General features: G+C 38.5%; 1 pseudogene; it reads left to right on the top strand.

Annotated features, from left to right (window-relative positions):
* Nucleotides 3,966-4,530, top strand: LOC109831290 (annotated as a pseudogene).

Here is a 20,464-nt window from a genome sequence, read left to right as displayed (position 1 = left end):
GTCTGAGAAGCAGCAAAATACCAGTTGCAGAAACTCATGGAAGTCTAAGAGTTGGATGTTTTGTGGGGAAGTCTGAAGACAGCTCTGGTACAACCTGCAACGGAGTAGTACCAAGCCTTGGCCCCTTCATATAAGTTGCTCACAACTAAGAGCTGAGGTCGAGGGTTCCCAACATATAGTTGATCATACCTAAATTGTCAAGCAAACCTATAGCGTTGGTAAGGCTCAACGAAACATTTACCACCTTGTCTGAAAATCAAGTAGCCTGGTCTGATGGAGAGAAGCCAATGAAAAACACGCCCGCTTAGCTGGGTGAATCCATTAGGACCTGCCACGTCCTAATACTCCGCTCCATATATCCCACCTTCAAAGTCGGGAAAGCAGCGGAAGATGTGATAGTTAGTGTCTTGTGACAAGATTTGGCAAATTCTAACCATGTAATTCCCCTCCCACTTTACAGATTCTAGTCGCTGCACAAACGGGGTAAACGAGTCGCCTGGAGGTGAGGCTGCACTCATCAGAGGAGGACAATGAAGCACATACCAAGCCATCAAATAAGTGTAAGGCAATGGTATTCTGGGATTGGGAGTCCTGAGAATCTTATTGCCACCAGACTCCACCTCCATAACATTCACAAAGTCCAGGGCCAACTCACACAACCCGCTTTGCAAACAGCCTACCATGGCATAAAGTAGATTCAAGGGCCTCCCGTGCGCCAAAAGAATAGCTGGGTAAATCACCTCGGCAGCCAGAGCATCAATTGGTCTGGTAGGGACGACGCACCGCTTGAGCCATAACATCAAGAATCCCGCCAACAGCGCCGTGTCAGAAATTAGAATCAAAGCCTGATAGTGGAAGCTTTCAAACTCCGTATGAGCCGGGAAAATGGGGAAGCCTGAAGACGGCTCTGGTACAACCTGCAACGGAATAGTACCAAGCACTGGCCCCTTCATATAAGTTGCTCACAATTGAGAGCTGAGGTCGAGGGTTCCCAACATACAGTTGATCATACCCAAATTGTCGAGCAAACCTATAGGGTTGGTAAGGCTTAACGAAACATTTGTCGCCTTGTCTGAAAATCAAGTAGCCTGGTCTGATGGAGAGAAGCCAATGAAAAACACGCCCGCTTAGCTGGGTGAATCCATTAGGACCTGCCACGTCCTAATACTCCGCTCCATATATCCCACCTTCAAAGTCGGGAAAGCAGCGGAAGATGTGATAGTTAGTGTCTTGTGACAAGATTTGGCAAATTCTAACCATGTAATTCCCCTCCCACTTTACAGATTCTAGTCGCTGCACAAACGGGGTAAACGAGTCGCCTGGAGGTGAGGCTGCACTCATCAGAGGAGGACAATGAAGCACATTCCAAGCCATCAAATAAGTGTAAGGCAATGATATTCGGGGATTGGGAGTCCTGAGAATCTTATTGCCACCAGACTCCACCTCCATAACATTCACAAAGTCCAGGGCCAACTCACACAACCCGCTTTGCAAACAGCCTACCATGGCATAAAGTAGATTCAAGGGCCTCCCGTGCGCCAAAAGAATAGCTGGGTAAATCACCTCGGCAGCCAGAGCATCAATTGGTCTGGTAGGGACGACGCACCGCTTGAGCCATAACATCAAGAATCCCGCCAACAACGCCGTGTCAGAAATTGGAATCAAAGCCTGATAGTGGAAGCTTTCAAACTCCGTATGAGCCGGAAAAATATCTTCCTTGGTCTCGTTAGTATAATGGGAAGTGGCAGCATCGATTCGGGCTTGAACCTCCTCCAAAGTGCTTGTGGACAATCTAGTCACCAGAGCTCCTTTGTCTGTCAAATTCTGGAATAAATATTCTGCCCAAGATACTTGTTTGATGCCACCCCCACGAGCCCCCGTCTGCTGCATACAAATATGGAAGTGATACATGACTTCCCAGAGAGTGGAGTAAACTTTAGGGCTGGTTTTCTTCAAAATTTTAAGTTCCGTTGATCCTGGAACAAATTCTTCATAGGACAGATTCCCGAGGAGAAGACCAGAGATTTCATGCATCTCGTGAAGGGAAAAGCCTAACTCTCCAACCGGGGTGAAGAAGGTACAGGTCTCGGGGTTGTATTTCTCTAAAATAGAGAAGAAATGGAAATGACTCTGGATGATCCCGAACTTAGTAGCTCGTACTGGAATCTTCAGGCCAGCTCGAGTAAGAGATGCCTCCAACTCCTTCAGAACAAAGTTAGTCATCCGAGTCCACCATCCTATCACTGGAGAATGAACCCAGCCAAGGGTTCTGAATCCTTGTGTAGGAAATTCCCCCTTCCTAATCATAAATTTCTTAATAAAGGTATTCGCCGGACTGGCCACTTCACCAATTGGATATTCTTTGGCAAACAAGCCTGGTCTTAAAGCCGTCACCTGTCTGTTATAACCCACCGTGCGAACCCCCTGGAAAGTTAAAGTGCCAAGAACAGCTCCATCTTGATCCTTGATAAGGTTCCAATCCATACGCCTTGGAATAGAGGCACATTGGAAATACGATAGGGGGAACATTCTCTCCATGTTGGGCAGGGAAAGATTGCAGTCTCCAATTTTTCTCAACCATTTGTAGTCCCCATCGTAAGCGACATCTGCTTCAAAGTCAACAAAATCCCCAAAGAGGAATCCTGGTTTGACTATTAGTTTACGGCTTGGGTTCTCAAGCTTAGCGTTCATAACCAACATCTGAAGAGTTTCAGGAGAAGCTTGGGTGATCATTTCCACATGACTCCTCTCGGTAATCCTGAAAATCGGGAGTTCTTGGCGTAGATTGAATGTCATGTTTGGATCCACACCACCTTCGTGCCTAAAATGATGGTGGAAAGGGAGAGGCTCGCTGGTATGACACACTGCAAAACAAAGAAAAGTGTCAGACAATGCAAAGAAAAATCAGACGCGGAGATCAAGTCTCGCGTCAAAAATCTCAGACGCAGAGTTCAAACTTCACGTCGAAAATCTTAGACGTGGAGATCGAACTTCGCGTCAAAAATCTCAGATGCGAAGATCGAACTTCGCGTCAAAAATCTCAGACGCGGAGATCAAACCTCACGTCAAAAATCTCAGACGCGGAGATTGAACTCTGCATCGAAAATATCAAACGACAGAGTCCTAGCCCCGCGTTTTTGAAACGAGTTTCCTCGTTGATCCGAAGATCATAACTTGCTGCAGCAAGTTTAACGACTACGAGAGTCATACTCACCACCGATCAAAGGAGGTTGAGGCTGCATGCCCGTCTGAGCCACAACACCGCCGGCCGATATAGACGGCGACGAGCCCTGAGCCGCGGCGACAGCGGACTTGGAAGGTTGAGAGATGGTCTTCTTCTTAGGCGCCATTGATTTCAGTCGAAGGAGAGGAAGAATTGCTTTCGCCAGAGATGAGAACGAAAATTTTCGTTAAAGTTTCAAGAAGAGTCGAATGACTCTTGATTCGACCCCCTACTGTCTATTTATAGACAGCTATGAGCTGTCAAATCAGAACGAGATTCTAGGCTAGAATCCTGCCCAAACTCGATCTTAGTGATCGAGTTGGTTGAACTTCCAAACGCGAGGCTCACCCACGCATTCAAACTCTCGAGCGCAGAGTTCACCCACACACGTTCTAATTCTCAAACGCAGATCTCACCCACCCATTCCAATCTATGCATTTGGACCGCTATAATAGCAGCTTCTTGACTACCAAGGCTACGACACAGCCCCAGATAAATAAAAGAAGAGCTAACAGCGATCATCAAGGTGACCAAAGCCGAGAAGAAACAGACGACTCCGCTGTGGAGTTTATTGGATGAGTACAGATAGACTACAATCAATAACATTAAAATCATCTGGCTTGATCCGACACACAACTCATTCTTCTGAATAGCTTAACATCCCAACGAAGATTAAATGAAGACACGATCCGACGCGCCACTCATTCTTCTAAATGGCTTAACATCCCAACCAAGAGTAATGATGATATTGCTAAAATCGTCACCACCAGTTGAGCTGATCAAGAAAAGAGATAAAGTGGATTCCTCTGAGGCTGCCCTCCTGACTAAACTTAGGATAAAGCCCCTCTCATGTAGTGGATTCCTCTGAGGCTGCCCTCCTGACTAAACTTAGGATAAAGCCCCTCTCATGTGGGCTTGTGATTTTCTCTGTCTATGATAATAGATCTATCTTAAGCCCAGAAGTACTCAACCTTACGGAGAATGACCTCGTTGACAAGTTTGCAGCTGGTGTTTCTATGGTTGCTTTGCTGTCCTTGGCTCTCTCTTATCCAACTCTTACAGCTGCATCTCACATGTTCGTCAATGCCTACAAGAACATCCTTGCTGTTGTGGTTGACACTGAATACACCTTCCCACAAGCTGAGAGGGTGAAGGAGTATCTAAAGGATCCAAGCAAGTTTGCTGTTGCTATCATCTCTGTTGCATCTGCTGAGAATGCTGCTGCTCCTGCCTCTAAGGAAGAAGAGAAGAAGGAGGAGCCTGTCGATGAGTCTGATGATGACTTGGGATTTAGTTTGTTTGACTAAGTTCATTGTCATCAAGACTCAAAAGTTACGTTGTTTGGTTCGGAGTAACATAATTTCAACGTTACAACAAGTAGGTTCGCGACGTCTTCAAATTAGACGGAGTGAACAGTTAATCCACTAAATTTTGAGATCCAAAGTATTAAGAAAATTCGTCCCAGTCAACCGCTAACTTTTGAAAACATTGGAGGGGGTTCTGTAGGCTGTCTAAAAATCACTATGGATAGTTGATCCCCATCAAGTTCCAATAATGAAAGTTACAATCAGATAGCTTTCATGCCAACAAACGAAAGCTGCAAATGGATGACTTTTCACATAGAGCGAGAAGAGTTACAAATCAATGACACTTCCGACAACTGGTGAAAACTCTATTCAGCAGTCTTCACAATCTACAGTGAAAGTTACAATCTGACGACTTCCACACCCCACAACAGCTAATGCGAGGATTACTGAATAATGGTCCTTGCAACGCTCTACAGAAGAAGTTACAAATCAACTAGCTCCTTCTAAAATGCGGAACTCATCTTCGCGTTACAATTCTTGAAACGCAGGCGACCCCCACGTTTCCAAGCTACAACAAGCAAAACGTGAGCGGCCCTCGCGTTCTTGACGTTCAGTCAATACCCAACCTTGCGTCTTAATTCCAAGATGCGAAGTTGGGGTTTTGAACGCCAGATTGGGCGTTTGACTCATTCAAATATGAGTCGAACGGTTTCAGAACTGTTTTCCCCACGATCTGAGGAAATCACGCCCACTTAGGAGCGGATTTAGAGGGAAGTTACAACCTCTTATCCACCTATAAAACCTCAACAAACTCAACTGAATAAGGGGTTGGATTTTTCAGTATCTAAATCGCACAAGGAGTTTGGGAGCTAGGGAGATTCTCTGGAGATAGCGGAGGCGAATTCTTCGAAACAGAAGATTTAGCTCAGATTCAAAGGATCAAATCTAAAAGAATCCTTCAACAACAGAAAATCTGCTTGGTCATCAACCGAATCTTCGGTTCTAATAACTCTTTTCATAGAGTTCTAACTTGTTCTGAGTTCTAAAAACTCGTTAAGAGTTATTCATCAAACTTTTCACAGAAGTTCATCATTCCCACAAGATAAAAGACGGTCGGATCGTCAACGGAGAGCAAATTCGACGCAAGCAATCAAAGGAGGCACTCCATCGCTACCAAGAAGAACCAAGTTTTAAACAAAGGGGAGAATCAAATTCATTCTCCTCTCTTTTGTAATCAGGAAATCCAAATTGTAATCGATTTTGAGAGAATACAAGTTAATTTTCTTTCACTGTCTTTTTACTATAACTTTTCCCACAAACAACAATCTAGCGGGCTGCACATATAGAAATTCCACCCAAAGAGAGATTGCCAAACACTTAAGGTGCACTTCTCGCAACATACTACTCCTGTCGACCAAATTAAATGCTTTCCAAAAGTCGAACAAAAGCATGGAGAGCGAGTCCTCCGCATGGTGGACATCAACGAACCTATTAACTGCATGCAAAACTACATCTGCCCCTCCTGAGATTCCCACCCCAAAGTAAAAATCTCCCAAATAACTCTCCATGTCCTTCCCCACCTTCTTCATGGCCACTTTAGAGACGAGACGCCTCCAAATAGTACCTACGATTATCGGCCTTATGCCCCCATCACTTTTCAACAACGGAGTGAGGGGAGCACTAGCAATAAACTCTGCCAAGGAGGCCGGGCAACGCCCTTGCAATCACAAATTAATCACTGGAGTGAGATCCGCGAGAAGGTCGTTAGCAAAAGTGGACTCCGGACCACAAAGTGCGTCTAATAAGTGCTGGGCACGAAGGCCATCACGGCCACAAGAGGTCCCCTTAGGGAAGGACCGTATGTAATGGAGAACCTCCCCGCAGTCCACTAAGAGCGGCTCTTGGTCATACCCAAAAGCTGGCAACACCGGAGGAGGCGCCGAAGGGTTCTTGTCCTCAAGGGACTGACGCATCTGTGGTATGTCTGGTGTAACTCCCGAGGACATGAGGACCTTCACGGTCGTTGAATAGTGCCTGTCCGATATCTTTCTCAAACACTGTTTAATATTGTTAGCAGTTAGACGAGCACCAGGGTCGTCAAGTCGGGCAGGGGGGGGAGGGAGCTCTCTGAACATGTTGTCATGGAGTTTTTTGGGGCCTCCAACCTCACCCCAGGTGGACAAAGCTTCTAAAATTTGTTGTTGTTGAAGAGCCTTTCTGTTACCTGACCTCGAACTCTTATGATCATGAGTTTTAATAACCCTTAAAGTGCAACACGGCAAGATCAAAAGCCATACCAAAGCGTCACAAGATCGCGGGTTGTAGGACACCCCAAAGAGTGAGGCTTTGAGGGTAGCCAAGAACGCCAACCTACAAGATGGGGGAACACTTTTAACCATTCAAAAACCCCAATTAAACACCCTTTCAACTGTACTACTGTCAAGTTTACAATGTTGTGGAGCCAAGGAGGAGATAGATGACACAGACTCGAGGATAGGAGGGGCGTAAGGCTGAGTGATACCCACAATAACACACCCCACATTGCCCTCGTCGACCTCTGAAGGTGGTGGAATAGATAGTCCCATGTCATGCTTACAATGTTTACTCAGAGCACAGATCCTCAAGCACGTACCACTTTTAGTACAGTTGGATCCACAATGTGAGAACGGGTGATCCACAGTGCGAGCTCATCCTTATGAGGGCTTGTGTAGGTTTGTCCAAGTTGTATTTCGCCTTGAGGACTTGCCCGCCACAGCTCTTTGCTCAGGTGTCAACTCAGTTTGATATTGCACTTCGGAGGTCAGTCGAGAGCATTGTCACATCCGAAGGCCCAGGCTTTGGGGATCTACAATGGAGGCTAGCCTCTTTACCTATCAAGACGGGCAGGTTGGGGGTCTATGCAGCGGCTGATGCCATACAATTTTCTTTTGTGGCCTCTCGAATTCACTCCATCGAGCTCCAAGACCACATCTTGAGAGGTTGTGGTGAAGTTTCTTTAGGTGGGCATCTTACTTTTGCCCGGGCCTTTCTTCAAGCCAAGCTATCTGAGGTTGATCTTCTTCAAATCACCACTAAAGGGTTTGTCCGCCTAAAACCAATGCATTACTTGGCAGACATCTTTTATGGTGGCATTTGTAGAGATCTATCGATGGAGTTTGACCTTTCAGAGAGGCATGTTGAGATTGTTGAGTTCCTGTGGGCAAAACACATCCAGGATTTCTTGTTGGCCATGCCTATTGAGGGATTAGGGCAGCATATGACTCCGGGGGAGTACCAGGCCATCCTCAGGTACAGGTTGTTGGTTCCTTTGTTCGTGGAGGGGACAGTGTGCCCAGTTTGTCGTAGAACGCAGATGGATGCTTGTGGAGAGCATGTCATCCACTGTCAGAAGCATTCGGGGTTCAAGTATAGGCATGACTTAGTTAGAGATGTCTTGTATGATATCCTCTAAAGAGTAGGGATCCCATCAAAGAAGGAAGCACCAGTCAACTTTCTCACTCCTCCTGGAGAGGCTAGATCTACTCTTAGGCCGACAGACGTTCTTATCTACAATTGGAGCGGGGGGAAGCATGCTTGTGTTTATCTCACATGGGTGTCTCTATTGGTGGGGTTTGGTAATGGAGAGTTCAAGGTTGGGCATGCAGCGGATAGAGTAGCAGAGGAAAATGTGGGCAAACATGATCAAGCTTGCAAGGACAACCACCACAACTTTATCTCGTTCGCTTTCGATACGTTTAGTTTCCTTACAGCTGATGCGGTGGAGTTCCTCAGGAGGGTACATAAATTCATGAATAAGAATGTGGTGACAGCAAAGCCCGCTAAGTATGTGTTTCGTAGGTTGGATTTTGCAATTCAGAAAGGATTAGCGGCGTAGCTTGTTTCCCGCTTGTCATCATCACATGTGTAATAGTTTATCGATTTATCTATCTCTTTTCATAACAAAAGAAAAAAAAAGAAAAAAAAAGAGAGGCTGTCTTTTGTAACGCATCTAGCAACATGCTGCTACAAAATGCTCAACCTACCTACGAAGCTATGCCAGATTTGAATTTTTTTTTTGGAAAATAATAGGGTGAGCTAAAACTCAGTGAGTACATTCCCCACAAGAGTTCCTAGATAACTAACAAAATTATAATAATTTTCAAAAATAGTGAATTATAAGTTTGCATCGAAAATTCCAAAAAAATAACAAAATATGGTCCAAGAAGAATATACTATTGCTATCTTTGAGAAATAATACAACATTTTATTTCTTATGATGCAAGCTGGATATATTGTAAAATAGTCTAGAATTAGACTCTTGTGAAATCAAGGTAAATACTAGAAAGAAAATAGACTACTAAATTTGTGCAAAACCAATAGATATTTATTTTTCCAATTTCACAGTCAAATATCAGAATCTCAAATATCGATGAGTCGTTCATGTAATGTAAGAATCACCTCATAGGTCACATTAAGGCTATAAATTATAACCTAACAGCATGGGAATGCGTAAATCACGTCACATAACATATAATTACCGGGGATCGAATGCACCTAACACTGTTATAGATAACTAGCCAAATATAGAGGGACCAGAATATATTTCATAAGGGCCAAATACAGAAGGGCCAAATACAGAAGGGCCAAATATAGATGGGCTAGATATAGAAGGGCTAAATAAAGATGCATTCACCATATGACAGACAAAACACTCCATAGTGGACTTTCTGAGGGTTTAAAAACATCAAGAATCACTTGTCAAATCAGAAACACATCACTTATCAGAATTGCTAAACATTTTTGAATCAAGTGGCGAGTGTAAAACTCATCATTTTAGTTATAACAGTTTACAGATTTTAGTTTTCTCTATTTTTATCATATACTAAGTCATAGAAAATCTTTGTATCCATTAAACTGTTGAAACGCGTTCAAAATACTTCTTTTCTGCAAAAGCTTCCAAATAAAGTAATATCCACAATTATTTGAGATCGCATGGGAGCCAAATTCACTTTTTATATTTTATATGAAATCAAATTTACTTTTAATATCTTATAAGAAATCAAAATCATATTATGAGTTAGGTTGCGATAGAATCAATCAAATTGCAAATCATTTTCTATATATGACAATATAATAGAATAATCAAGATGAATCAATTACTAATATTCGTGCAATTTTATAGTATAAAATACTAGTGAGAAAATGAACTCATCGTATACTATCCGAGTTTCGTAAATACGATCTGGCTCACTGTCAACGAGATCCTATAGTATAAAGATATAAATTTAATATTAATTCATGACAAAACCCATTTATAATATGAACTTATACTAATCACTCCATAATCTAGGTCCATGTACGATCAAATAGTAATTAAGACCCAAGAAAATGATTTATATACGGTTATTACTAATTTTTTTTATCAATTATTCATATTTTTTATAACTCTTCTTTACATATTTTTTAGACTAATTAACGATTTATGAACTTATCATGAGAAGACAGAAATTTTCCAAGTGTATACATAACTATATAATACTCTGTTTGGACTTGTACACAATCTCTAAAAGTTTTAGGGACTTAAATTAACGTTTCACTAGTTAAAAAAAATCCACTCCTTTCACTCAAAGGGTTCCTTAACAGAACTTAATTGTTACAGGGGCCTACTATAAAATTTCTCCTAAATATATTTTATCCATTTACCCCCTTCTTCCTCCTTCGTTCTCTTCTTCTTCTTCTTCTTTTTCTTTTATTCTTTTATTTTTTGCCCGCCACCAACGGCCACACTCTAGCACGGGTGTTTGCTAGTAGTGGAGGATCCCCTTCGATGGTGCACAGCCGGCGGCGAGGCCTCATCAAAACAAAGTTTTTTTCTCTTTATGAATTTCTCTTTTCATAAACTCAACAATACACTCGGAGATTCGATTCCCATCACATAATCAAAACCAAATTTTCTCATTATCATTTCCCTTAACCTTAAATTTCTAGTGATTTTGTTGGGTCAAGGAGAAAGTGGAAATATACCTCATTGGCTTGAAATTCTCATCGTGTATTGTCTCCTTCCTTCTTTTTCATTTTCTCCTTCACCTTTGATTCCCTAATCAACTTAATGTTTACAATAGGAAAATAAATTAGGGGGACTCAGGATGGAAAATGAGGTTTTTGGTTTCATAGCTTCCGTTTGAATTTTTCCATGGGCAACGACATCAAAAGACGCATCCCCTATTACCTCCTTCAATTTCCAATAGTTAGTTGCCAGCATAATCTAGAGTAAATGGGAGTTTGACAATATTGCTGATGTACATTTGTACAATAACCTCCATCAAATTCTATTTGCACCTAGTTGGTTTGTAGAAGATGGTGAATTTTCTTGATTTGTTTGTAGGTCACCACACTCTCCCCTCCTAATAAAAAGTTTCATCCTCGAAACTTAGCACACCTATATTTTCAAGCCTTCCTGATATTTCTCTTAAATAGGATCTTCCGTTCCTCAAGTAGCACCTCTCTCAGAGCAATTTCTCTATTGAACTTTCTCATGTTTATTGATTCAACACTGAAGTGCTTACTATTTGATTCACAATACGCTCTAGTGTTTCCTCATATGTTAAGTGTGGCTTGGGCTTCACTGGTAATAATTTTTTTCTCAACGCAATATGGACCTCATATAATTCTCTTATAATTGATATATTAATTATATAAGATACTCCAATTAAAGGTGATTGCAGCGCTAACTTGTCTAGTATTTGATCAATTTATTTTGATATTTCAAGAGGGTTAATATGTCTTGTGCTTGATATCCTCTTGAAATCCTAGCTCTCTTCTTCTATAACAAGTCTAACTTTTTTTTTATCAACCAAATAAAAAGTGGTTCTTAGTCTAGTAGAACCATAAAGGTTGACAAACTAACTCTAATCTACGGTGCTTCTCTCATTGTCAAAATCCAAATAAATAAGAGATCTCTACTTTTTATTGTGTAATAGACCACGAGGTGGCATCTTTAAGGTTGACTTCATACTCGTTATTGTATACAAAATCCGTAAAGGTAGATAGCCTTCACCCAATTCAACGTATCTTTTAGAATTTGCTTCTCTTTTATCACATGTATATGGATGATAAATTATGCTGAAATTAAATCCAATCTGCAAATTTCTATGCATACTCTTCCAATATTTTGTAAGAACTTGAGCTCCTAAATTGCTACTATTGACACAAGTATGTCATGAAATCTTAAAATCTTGTGAATGTAAAAATTTTATCAAGCTTTCCAATGAAAATTTTACCTGAAAAAGAAAAAGTATGTTAGCTTAGTAAGCAGTCAAGTATTATCTAATACTATTATTTCTTCTCAAAGCTTTTATCAGGATGTTGATGATGAGGTCTATGGCGATCTTCTTCCTTCCCACATTGGTATATAAAATTTAAGAACAATCTACAATTTGTCTCTAATGTTTCTACTTTTATCTTTTGACATGCCAAACGCACAACCGCATATTTTGCAATACTCATTTCACATTAGTCCATGGATATGTTAATTTATTGATATCCATGTACACATAGTAATGTGTATCGTTCAAAAATTTTCCCCTCGACCTATCATATACAAAACTCTATATAAAAGATTAATGATTTATTTTGTACATCTTAAACCTATACTGAATGTGCTCATCCACATCCTTCTTAACTTCCAAATGAGATTCATTTTTCTATTTATCTTTTTAACTCCTTTAACAACAAAATATGGTAAAATTTCGATCAATTTGTCTTTAATTGAGTAGACTTAAATTCCGATTATGCATGGTCCAATTTCTCCAATTTCTCCTTTGAGGTATAATTAAATGAGACACATGAGTCCTTATGACTTAAGACATCGACCACCATTTTTCTTACTAAGATGACACTACCAAACCTTCAAAGTTTTAATAGTTATTATATGCCTTAATTTATTACTTTTAGTTGAACCCATACTCCAAACATTTGTGTTTAGCATATAACTTGCATTGGACACCGTCAATATAATGTGTCCAAATTTTTGGAGCATAGATCATTGTAGTCAACTTCAAATCATGAGTGTGAGAATTTTATCATACAATTTATTTCATTTCAAGGCATATGTTAAAAATTTTCAAGTATACATTATAGTTCTTTCAAGTGAAACCATATTAGTGATAAACCATGCAGCTCCAATGGTCAAAGCAAGCATTAGTGACAATTATCAATCGACATCAAGTATTATTCAAAACTTTCTCAAATAATATTCTAACTATGCAAACTTCACTTTTTTTTGCATGAGATGAACTGATGGTGAACCAATGTCCAGGTTCTACAATAGCATATCATCATAAGAACTTAATTAACTATTGACACATTTGCCCGTCCTCTTCAGCTAACCACAACCTCTAAATTTTAAGTTCCATAAGATCTCCATCCTTTAAGATTACACTATAGGTGTCAAAAATTACCTATAGGTCACAAACTTAGTTCAAGAAAGAGAGAAGATGAAGAACGTCATCATCTAAGTCAGAGAAGATCATCTAAAGTAAATATGACGCGCCTGGTTTTACAGAAGGTTGTAGTCCTAGGTGAACCCAAAGATGTTAAATTTGCCATGCACCCACACTATGCAATAACACGTTTTACCATTACAATAGTATCTCTTTAGTGGAATCAACAATAAACAAGTATAGGTACAAAGTAGATAAAATAAAGATAAGAATGCAATGAACATGACTGATGCGACATAAACATGTACCAAAAAGGTTGCAAGTGTACAACCGTGTCAAGTTATAGTATAAAGATATCGATCCCACGAGGAAGGTGTTTTTGTAGGAGAAAATATAAAATTGGTTCTTATGTTGTGTGCGTAACAATTAGGAGTAATGAGTGAATGTGATTGTGAAGAGATTGAGAGAGTGAAAATGGTGTGTAAATAGGCGAAAAATGTAAGTGAGAGTGGATGTGATAAAGAATGAATGTGATTAATAAGGCAAGAAGGAAAAATCAAATAAAAATCAAAATTAAAAAATAAAATTCAAGAATAAAAGAAGATGCAAGAAATTAAAGATGGTGAGTTCAATTATAGATATGGGTAATCTAAAATTAAACCCACTTCTTAGAAAAGGGTGATTCCCTAGAAGGTTCTAGCCTAAAGGCGAATCAAACAAAATAAAAGTAAACAAAAAGAAAAACTAAACCCAAGAGGGTTCTAGCCTTAAGGTGAATAGTGCAAGAATTTAAAATCTAACTATAAAATAAATTGCAAAATCTAAACTACAAAATAAATTACAAGAATTAAATGCAAGAAAATAAATCTACTCTATAAGCATGAAATAAATCTAATCTATAAGTATGAAATAAATCTAAGGCAAGAGGGTTCTAGCCTCTTGGCTATTTAACAAGAAAATAAAATCTAATTATAAGCATAGAAATAAATCTAAACTAATAAGCAAATAAAAAGAAATAAAAGAGAAAAAGAAAAGAAATGCAAACCTCTAAACAATTCTTCATCTCCATCTTCATCATCCAACAAAGAGAAGAAATATTTAAAGTGGTGAAAAAATTATTATTATTAATTATAACAAAAAGTTACAAATTTGGAAGGCCTTCTCAATTAAGAGTAGCTCTCCTCTCCAAAATGAGTTACAAAAATTTTCACGCCTCTAACCCCTCATTCTCAACCCTTATTTATAGTAAACATCAGTGAATGAGAGCCCTTGGATCAAACCTTAGCCCCAAGAATGCAATTTCGGCCGTAGATGATGACTTCGCATCGATACAGGCATTGATGCCTGCATCGATACTGGCATCGATGCTCTAATAAGAATTCTGACTTCACGGTTGGCTTCGTCTCGTCGAGATAGGTGATTTTCATATATTATATATTAAATTCCGCCTCCCGGATTGGGAGATATCGTCGTTTCTTTGCGGCCAACTATCTTGAATACATTTTTTTTCATATTTAATTTTTTTATTTTTTCTCCGGCTTCTACAGGCTACTCGGCTTGATGATTTTCCAATGGGCTTCTTTGCTTCATTTCTTCATTTAATCAATGGGTTTTTGTTGAGAGTTTGAGATTTATTCTTCATTAACCTGCAATTAAAAGATAAAAATAATTATTAGTGGTATATTTATTCATATAAAATAGATAATGAGGGTATAAAATTATCATAAAATATGATTATCAAATACCCCCACACCTAAACTTTTGCTAGTCCTCTAGCAAAGAAAGAAAACTAAAAAAAACCTAATTCACTTTCGCAGGAATCGTGGTTGTATTTAGCTCATACAACAAGCCTTTAAACCCCTAGGTTACCCTAGTGGACGAGTTATAGTCTCGTGAGGGTTTGCAGTGAATATACCCATAAAATTCGGTCATCTTGCTAAATTAAAGAAGTTAGTAAATAACTAAATTTACTTGATAATTGAAGCTAGTTATTACTCAAGAAAATATTTTTATATATAACTCTAAGGTATATTTCCTAGAAAATCTTCGCATTGTAGCAATACAAAACCAAGCCAAACTTAGAAATTTAATTTAAAAGTTTTGAAAAGAACATGCTAACTCTTTGTTTTAAATAATTTTCAAGTTTCTTGATCTAAAATATTTTCCAAGACCATACATATAACTATAAAACATTTATTATTATTATTTTCTAATTTTTTTAACTCTTTCATCCTTGGTGATTTTTTTTTACTTTAACGGGCTTTCTAAGTGACCAAGGTTTTAAATATCGGCCGATAATCCGATATTATCCCCGAGTTATCGGTTTTGAGAGCTTTCCGATAGGATAAGTTGGAATTTAAATCGGTTATCTTTTTTTAGGGTTTATCGGCGATAATGCGGCGATAAAGGTGATTATTAGCCGATATTAGCAGCTCTAAAATCGGAATTATCGGGCCACACTATTAGGTTATGATTTTGGGTAATGGATAGTTTTTGAGTGAACTTGAAACCCGACACGACCCGTTCTTTACAATAAAACTTAAACTCGATTAAGTAGCCCTAATCCTCTGTTCTCTCTCCCCTCATTTGTGCGGTTGTGCCCACTGCCCTAATCCTCTGACTCTGTTTCTCTTTGGACTCCGTCGACCTTGACGCTCGCCTCCGCCGACTTCGACGCTCGCCTCCGCTCTTCTTCGGACTCCGTTGACCTCAACGCTATCAACTTCGACGCTGCTCTCTCATCAACATTAACTTCATCGACTTGACGACTTCGACTGATGTTGTGCTCTCTCCATCGACTCCATCAACTGATCTGATTGACTCGACGATGTTGAACGACGCTGAGCTCTCCATCGATGCCGAGCTCTCTCCATCGACGCCATCATCAACCGTGACTTCGAAAGTTTGACTTGGACTCTCCATTGACGCCACGCCCTCAACACAACTTCTGAAGTTGTAGTAACAAATAATATTCACCATTTAGTTGGTTTTTTCTCTAGTTATTTAGTGAAGGTTGAGAGAATGAAAGCGTGGAGTATGATTAGATTACAATTTGGGGTATTATATTATATATACACAACATACGGTATATCACTCCGAAAAATACTACTTATCCCCGATATATCCCCGATTTCCGCTATCCGATAAGGATTTTGGTTGTCCGATAAATCCCCGATAACCGATATTTAAAACCTTGTAAGTGACCTTTTAACGAGTTTTGGGTCAATGGATCCCAACCCAATTGGGCTTAGGTCATTAAGTATGGAAATACTCCTTGGGCTTAATTACTCAGTCTGCTTAGGCTTTATAATATAGAATCACCTAGAATTCAAGAGAGTTTTTTTTTGTGCCCATTTTTCGCACTCTTCTTTTGCAATTTTTTTTGTATATGTATATATATTTTGAAAAATATGTAAATCAAGACACTTTGAAAAATTATTTTCAACTCTAAGTTAAGCATGCAAATAATTTTATTATTTTAAATAAAAGTCCAAGTTAAGGGTTAAGTAAAGTATACTACTATGAAAATCATTTCTTAAGAAATTTATTTAGACTTATCATAAAAGGTGAACTTAAGTAAATAACTAACTAGGGATTAGAAAATTACAAATTTATCAAATAAATCAATTATTACATAACTCTATCAATTTGGCAATTGATGATATTTTTATATTTTTTTTAGAAAAGGAAAAAAATGACAAAAATGCAACAAAAAATGTGAAACAAAGAGAAAAATTAACTAATTCCCACCCCCACACCTAAATTTTGCATTGTCCTCAATGCAAACTCTATGATGCACAAAGTAAAGCAGGTAAGAAGTGAAATACTTATATTTGGTCAGCTAAAAAAAATCTACAATTACCTATGGTCTGAGGAGGATGGAATCAAAAATTTATTCTTCTTTCTTTTTTTTCTTTTCTTTTCTTTTTTTTCCTTTTTTTCTTTTTTTTTCAACTGAATAAGAAACTCTCGAATGAGAGAAGAATATATTCTTTTTATTATTCTGAAATAAACAAAACAACTAATGTAGAATGAAATGTTCAACACGAAGAGCTCGTATTCTACATTGAATCCTACCTTATTGTTGAAAATTCTTCTCTGGATTTTAAATAAATTCAGAATGATATAATTAATAATGTGAAATTCTAAGCATTTCGGGGTGTTCAATATAAATAAATTCAGAATGATATAATTAATAATGTGAAATTCTAAGCATTTCGGGGTGTTCAATAATTCTTGCAACAAAATAAGGTAGGTATTATTGAATGTGAAATTCTAAGCATTTCGGGGTGTTCAATAATTCTTGCAACAAAATAAGGTAGGTATTATTGGTCATACATTTTGCATTTCTTACTGAACTTAGACTCTTGTACTGTGAAATTTCATTTTTTAACAACAAATTCTTCTGTAGAGTTCTGAAAATTTGGTTGTTGATTATTTTCCAAGAATCTACGTTCATCAAGAAAGAGTTCTTCAAAATTTAATTCAAAACAACAAATGTTTAACACAGCTTCATTATTCTCAAGGACCTGATCTGCTTCTTCTAAAAATTCTAACTCCTCATCAAAAATTTCCTCAAAACTCAAATCAGACTCTTCTTCTTCTTCTTCTTCTTCTGATCTTTCCTGAATATAATTTATTTCTAGAGGCTGATTATTTGGTTGGTCCACTAGATTAAAAATATTAAGATCAGTAGTCAAATTCCCAAAGGACAGCTTCATTTGACAAGTTCTACAGTTGATGAGAGCATTAGAAGTGGCTAAGAAAGGTCGTCCTAAGATGACAGGTGTCTGTCCTTTGGGATTGGAAACAGACTGTGTTTCCAAGACTACAAAATCTACTGGAAAAATAAAATCTCCAACCTTAATCAGAACATCCTCTAACTCACCCATAGGGACCTTAACAGATCTATCAGCCAACTGTAAGGTACATTTGGTTGGGTTCAGTACACCTAGACCCAATTGCTGATAGACTGAATATGGAAGCAAATTGACACTGGCCCCTAAGTCTAAAAGCGCCTTATCAATGTGAGTATTACCAATGATACATGAAATGATGGGGGAACCTGGATCTTTACGCTTCAAAGGTATGGGATTTGACAGCATTTCACTGATATTGGCGGCTAAAAAGACTTTCTTTGGAACATTTATTCTCCTCTTCTTAGTGCACAATTCTTTTAAAAATTTAGCATAAGATGGAATTTGTTCAATTACATCTAAGAGAGGAATATTGACCTTAACCTACTTGAATGTTTCTAGGATCTTCTCCTCCTGAGGAGAGTGTTTCCTAGACCTGAGTCTATCTGGAAAGGGAGCAACCGGTCTAAATCTATCAAAAGCAGGCTCAGGTTCGGGTTCAGGTTCTTGGTCATCTGAGGGGAGTGATTGTTGAATAGATTCATCAGAAGGAGAAGGAGAAGGAATTTGTACAGGATCAAGAGTTTGACTTGGAGGAGTTCTCACTTTTTGAGTCAACATATTCGTGGTTTGAGTGGAGGCCTTAATTATGGTTTCCAAACCCCTTTCCAAGACATTGAGACGTTTATCTTGATCTAGATTGTGAGAAGTCTGAATTACAGCTTGATGAAGAGGAGACTGATTTTGATACGACAGATTGGGTTGTTGAAATTGTGGATGATAATTGAAAGGAACTGTGTTTCCCTTAGGAAATTGTTGGGTTTAAGCGGGAGTGATGTTTTGAGTTCCAGGAGAATTTCATTGATTCCATGCAAAGTTGGGATGATTTCTCCAACCTGGATTGTAGGTTGGAGAAAATGGATCATTTCTAGGGTGCTAGAATGCAGCGTTCATCTGTCCTAATGGCTGATTATTTCCTATGAGAGGGCATTCCTCTGAAACGTGGGTAGGAGACTGACAATTATGACATCCTTTGGCAGAAACATGATTGATTTGAGCTGGAGCTCGTTCCTTAACTTCTAAAGCTTCTAACCTCCACAGAATCGTCACCATCTTTTCTTCAGAAGCAATGTTTGACTCTAAGGAAGGACCACTAGACTTAGAATTGAGGACTGATGAAACCCTGTCATCATAGTGTTCCCACTGCATTATTTTCTCGGATAAACTCTCTAGAAATTCCCAAGCTTCATCTGCGTTTTTCTTCATAAAATCTCCCTGACACATCGATTCTAAAGATGTTTTTGAAGAATAGTCCAATCCTTCATATATGACTTGACACAATAGCCATTTTTCTAGACCATGATGAGGAAATTGGATTAAAAGATCTTTGAATCGGTCAAAATATTTCCAGAATGGCTCTCCCAGGATAATTTTAAAGTTTTGAATGCTATTCCTTAGCTTTACCGTTTTGTGAATAGGGAAAAATTTCTTAAGAAAAATGGTGACAAATTCATCCCAAGTTGAGATGGAATTTGTCGGTAAGCTGTACAGCTATTTTTTAGCTTTATCCTTAGGAGCAAATGGAATAAATCTAAGCTTAATCACATCTTCGGTTAATTCTTTTATTTTAATCATAATACACACTTCCTCAAATTCCGAAATAAAAATATATGCATCTTCTGTTTTATTTCCAAGGAATTTGGGAAGCATGTTTATGTAATGTGGTCTAAGCTCGAAATTTGCTCCATTTGCCTCGGGGAGCCTTATGCAAGATGGAATTGCATTTCTGGTGGGGTAACATATATCCCGGAGAACAGGTTGATTTGCCATTTATTGGATTGGTTCAACACGGATTAAACGATGAGAATTATCCCTAACCCAAGTTTGCATACACCAAAACAATTTTTTTTATTTTTTTTATTTTTTTAAGGAAAGAAAGAAAATTAGTTTTTTTTAAAGAAAAAGATAGAGAAAACCTAACAAATCAAAGCAATCACATTTAAATCACTCTAATTCTAGGGTTTAGCCTAACTCACTAGACCAGCTCCTAACCAAAAACTCCTACAGTGAACACTAGACCAGCTCCTAACCAAAAACTCCTACAGTGAAAAGATTAAAGTTTTACCCAGGTAGTTAGCCATGTAAGGATAGTACTAGAGGGTGATCAAAGATCAATTAAGTACCTCTTTCCTTGCGGAGCGCTTTACGCAACCCCTAAACCTTACCTTAGACACCAACTAATCTGAGAAAACTTAAACCGGTTCACTTAAGGATTTCATGTTCCTTATTGAGCTCGAATCCTTAGGGGCCAACGTCTAATGAGTTTTAGAAGGCTTGGGTTTGTGAAGTGAGGAACTAGTGATTTGTGGGCTAAGGAAAGGGTGATGAAATTCCTCACCTTATCTTGATTATGGGGTTTTGCCCTTAAAAATATTTTTAAGTGTGTGCCAAATTAAGATGCTCAAATCACTTGGTGAATTCTTACACTATATGAATTGCAACCCTAAAAATTAAAAGCAACTAAAAAAGATGGAAAAGAAAAATCTTTTTTTAATTAGGGTTAACAATCAAACAAATGAGAAGGGGAGAATATGTTTGAATTTATTATCTGGTTAGTAAATGTCAAAGTGGAGGGTGAATTTTATTATGGTCAACAAA

The sequence above is a fragment of the Asparagus officinalis genome, chromosome 2 (assembly GCF_001876935.1).
Source record: "Asparagus officinalis chromosome 2, Aspof.V1, whole genome shotgun sequence".
NCBI classification, from domain to species: domain Eukaryota; kingdom Viridiplantae; phylum Streptophyta; class Magnoliopsida; order Asparagales; family Asparagaceae; genus Asparagus; species Asparagus officinalis.
Note: the sequence above shows the minus strand (reverse complement) of the source record. Positions and strands in the feature narration are given on the sequence as shown.